This window comes from Leptonychotes weddellii, chromosome 4 (assembly GCF_054177405.1).
Source record: "Leptonychotes weddellii isolate Sample4059 chromosome 4, ASM5417740v2, whole genome shotgun sequence".
NCBI classification, from domain to species: domain Eukaryota; kingdom Metazoa; phylum Chordata; class Mammalia; order Carnivora; family Phocidae; genus Leptonychotes; species Leptonychotes weddellii.
Window position 1 is genome coordinate 7,450,395 of NC_138372.1, and position 4,428 is coordinate 7,454,822.

The 4,428-nt window shown below is 46.7% G+C and overlaps 1 long non-coding RNA gene across 1 annotated transcript; it reads left to right on the top strand.

Annotated features, from left to right (window-relative positions):
• Positions 1 to 307: 307 nt before the first annotated feature.
• Positions 308 to 4,276, top strand: LOC145721184 (uncharacterized). The gene is made up of 3 exons (XR_014144682.1): positions 308 to 464; positions 1,454 to 1,705; positions 3,792 to 4,276. It is a non-coding gene; the product is annotated as an uncharacterized LOC145721184 (long non-coding RNA).
• The last annotated feature ends 152 nt before the right edge of the window (positions 4,277 to 4,428 follow it).

Here is a 4,428-nt window from a genome sequence, read left to right on the forward strand (position 1 = left end):
GCCCCGCCCCGCCCCGCCCCTCCTAGCCCTGCCCCTGCGCTAGTCTCGCGCACTTTTAGAGTGCGCGAGCTTGGGCGACCCGGGGCCGACGGTTGGTCGGGCGGAGCCATCTGTTACGCTACGTGGGGGGAACCAACAGCCTAGGCTTCCTTATTTTTTCAACTTTTAGCTTTTCTGGTCCGGGTTCCTAGTCTTATTGTAGCCCTTAAATCCGCCCCGTTTGCTCAGCCTCCCAGCAGGGAGCCCTGCCTCTCTGGGGAGAAGGTCGTTGTGCCTCCGTGCGGCGTCCTTCCCCTTCTGACGCGGACCGGTGGGAGAGGACGACGGCCGCCGGGGGGAGGAGGCGGCCTTAGCGCCATTTTGTGGGAGCGAAGCGGTAGCTGGGCTGCTCTTGGATCCCTCGCTGCTTCGGTTTCCCTGTCGGAAGAGAAACCAGACCGGGCTTCCTAGCAGCGGCCTAGCGGGTGAGTCGTGGACGCTTCTCACCGAGGACGCCCTGGGCGTTCCAGCTCCCGCGTTGCGCGGCCCGAGGCGGACGCAGCGGGTTCCGCCTCCGCCCCGGGAAGGGAGCCGTGGAGCCGGGCCTGCCTCGTCCTGCCCGAGCGGGCTCGCGCGGGCGCGTCGTTAGGGCTTGGCGCGGGGTGGCAGCCGGCGCCGAAGCAGGGACGCTTGGCCCGCGGGGCCGTGCAGCCCGAGGCGGAGCTTTGGCCCGGCCTCCGGGCCCGGGCCATTGCCCTGGGCCCTCCGGCACTTGGCACGCCGGGGGACCCTGCCAGCCTAGGCCCCGGGTCCCCGCGTCTGCACCTCGGGCTGCGCTTAAAAACTCCTCCCTCGGCCGCCACGCACTGGCTTCTGGGAGGTAGCGGCCCGCGTCGGGAAGGACCTGTGGTCGCTGTCCTTGGTCAACTTTGGAGACCCCCCCCCCCGGAAGTCCCACAATGAGGAACAGGGAGGAACTTTTTTCCTGCTCTCTTCACGTGGCTCACTGCTTCTGTTCCTCAAGACACAGCTTCTGCATCGCGTTCTTAGGGAAATGTGCTCTCATTCCCACACACGTCTCAGCTTAGGTTCTCCTCGGCCCCCAAGATGATTGACTTCTTTCTAGTAGCATATATCATGGTTGTAATAAATAAATGGCTTGTTTGCTATCATCTCTGCGTCCCCCCCACCCCCCGCGCCCCTTGTAGCCGGCATGCCCCCTGGGACTGACGGGTTGCAGCATCTGATGCATAGTAGGCACTCAGCAAGTGTTTAGGGCAGGAATGAACTAGCAAGGCACTATCCTTGCCGTTATCTCATTTCAGTGATAACCAACACCTATAAGAACCCAAACCCCAAAGTTTTTCTAGAAGTCCTAGAGGATTGACATGTTAGTGTTTATTAATCAGGTGATTTTAAGGAAACAGTTACTTTGACACGAGTGTTCGTCATTAATATTTCTTTTTCCTTTAAGAGAAATAAGAAAAGATGTCTGAATATATTCGGGTAACTGAAGATGAGAATGACGAGCCTATTGAAATACCGTCAGAAGACGACGGGACAGTGCTGCTGTCCACGGTTACAGCCCAGTTTCCCGGGGCATGTGGACTGCGCTACAGGAATCCAGTGTCCCAGTGTATGAGAGGTGTCCGGCTGGTAGAAGGAATTCTGCATGCCCCCGATGCCGGCTGGGGAAATCTGGTATATGTTGTCAACTATCCCAAAGGTGTGTTGCCATTTGCTTTTGCAATACTAAAGTATAGTGTTTGTGTCTCCTAAGTTGGATCATGGCCTCATTTCACGGCGTCTCCTATAACACAAGTATTTCTTTAAACGTTTCTAATAGACTAGTTTGGAACGCCACTACTCTAAATTAGTAAAAATTGGAAATACAGAACATTTTTTAAAGAAAAAACTATGTACTTAATTATTTGAACAAGTGTTGCCAACTTAATGCCAAATTTAAGGAACAGCTAAGAATGTTCTGCAGCGATCAGTCTGTGGTAAATAGATTCTTTTTAAAGTGCCCGATATTTTGTTCTGGTTTCTTACAGGCTTATATCATTCATTCAGTTAATCTGATTTTTCTTTTTTTTTTTTTTTTATTTGAGACAGAGAATGAGAGAGAGAGAGCACATGAGAGGGGGGAGGGTCAGAGGGAGAAGCGGGCACCCTGCCGAGCAGGGAGCCCGATGCGGGACTCGATCCCGGGACTCCAGGATCACGACCTGAGCCGAAGGCAGTCGCTCAACCAACTGAGCCACCCAGGCGCCCTAATCTGATTTTTCCATCCTTAAATGATTATCAGTTGCAGTAACCCAAATCTTGAATTAGTGCAATTATAATTTGGGGTTTTGGTTTTATTCTCACTGCCACTTATCCCTGATGTTCTAAATCTTAAAAAAGGAAACATGAAGTTTGTGGAGGAAACAGGTACATTTTATCAATAAGAATTTACTTTAGTTGATATATCTTTGTTATTTTTATTACAACTCGATGTTGCAACAAAGTATTGTAGTTGGTTAGTATGCAAGACATTGACTTAAACTTTGAGAACATTTTTAACAGCATCAACTTGGTTTTTCTTTAGTGTGCTGTTACCCAAATCTAAAATGTCATTTAGATGATGATGTGTCAAAGTAGGTTCATCAGTTGTAACAAGTGTACCATCTTGGATGGGGCAGGAATATCATAATAATGGGGGAAGCTATGCACCTGTAGAGGTAAAAGGAGGGTATAGGAAATCTCTGCCTTTCTTTCCATTTTGCTGGGGACCTAAAACTGCTCTAAAAAATAAAGTCTAGGCGCGTCTGGGTGGCTCAGTCAGTTGGGCGTCTGCCTTCAGCTTGGGTTGTGATCTCGGGGTCCTGGGATTGAGCCCCACATCAGGCTCTCTGCCCAGTTGGGCGTCTGCTTCTCCCTCTCACTCTCCCTCTGTGCGCGTGCGCTCTCAAAAAATAAATGAGAAATTTTAAAAATAAAATTTAAAAAATCTATTTTTTAAAATGTCATTTAGTTCCTCCTCCTCCCTTCCAAATACTGTTTTTTAAAAATAACCCAAGACTTTCTTTTTAATTACAAAATCAACATGAGTTCATGGTTGAAAGTTTAGAAAAGAAAGAAAAAGAAAATTGAAATCACCCTTAAATCCACAGCTGGAGATAAAAGTTTGATCGCTTTTTGGTATATAACTTTTAAGTTACGGGCATTAAAATAATTAAGCAAATCTATTTAATAGGCACAAAGATAGTACAGCACGGTTTTTTAGCCTGTTTTCTTTTTTTCCTTACTGGTTTTTTTTTTTTTTTTAAAGATTTTATTTATTTATTTGACAGACACAGCGAGAGAGGAAACACAAACAGGGGGAGCGGGAGAAGGAGAAGCAGGCTTCCCACTGAGCAGGGAACCTGATGCGGGGCTCGATCTCAGGACCCTGGGATCATGACCTGAGCCGAAGGCAGACGCTTAACGACTGAGCCACCCAGGCGCCCCTCCTTACTGTGTTTTTAAAGTCGAAGTGAAGTAGAATTATTTTTGTTTTGATGTGCCTTTTGAGAGGGGAGAACAAACCATCATAATCTTGAGATCTCACAAAACCAGAGGTGGGAGTCCCGGCCTTTGCACCAGAAAGCCCCTCAGCCACTTCCTCAGTCCCTCCGTCTGTCTTTGAGAGCTGACCTCTCTCTTTGCCAAAAGTTTTCAGTATCTTATTCTTAGAATCTTTTTGCTTATCGTTGTTAGATGTAGGGGCTAATGTGTTTTAAGACATGTTAAGTGAGGAGTTTTGAAAGGTTTCTGCTCATTTTGTTTAGATAACAAAAGAAAAATGGATGAGACAGATGCTTCATCAGCAGTGAAAGTGAAAAGAGCTGTCCAGAAAACATCTGATTTAATAGTGTTGGGTCTTCCATGGAAAACGACTGAACAGGATCTAAAAGAATATTTTAGTACCTTTGGAGAAGTTCTTATGGTTCAGGTAAACTTTGATTTCATATTAACGATTTTTTTCTTCCCATAAATGAACATCCAGAATTCCTGTAGTTTGGTAACACTGCCCTTCATGCTCAGCAGACGGTATTTTTAATATTTATTACGTGCATGCATAGGGGATGCTGAAAAGAAATTTGGGTTGGGGTGCCTGGCGGGCTCAATGGGTAGAGTACACAACTCTTTTTTTTTTTTTTTTTAAAGACACATTTATTCAGCGTCATGATCAGACTATTACATTTAGCAATCAACAGCATGGGTGCAAAAAAAAAAAAAAATCTACATTAAAACCCTTTGTTGGAATGCTTTACACTTTCCACAGAACAGAAACTAAAATAACCTGTTATACAATTAGTCACAAATACAGTCCTCGAGTTTTTTGCCCATACACATGAGTATTGTCTAAAACATGTCTTCTTTGTAGCAGCTAGGCCCTGCCACCACTGTGCTTGGCTGAGTTCA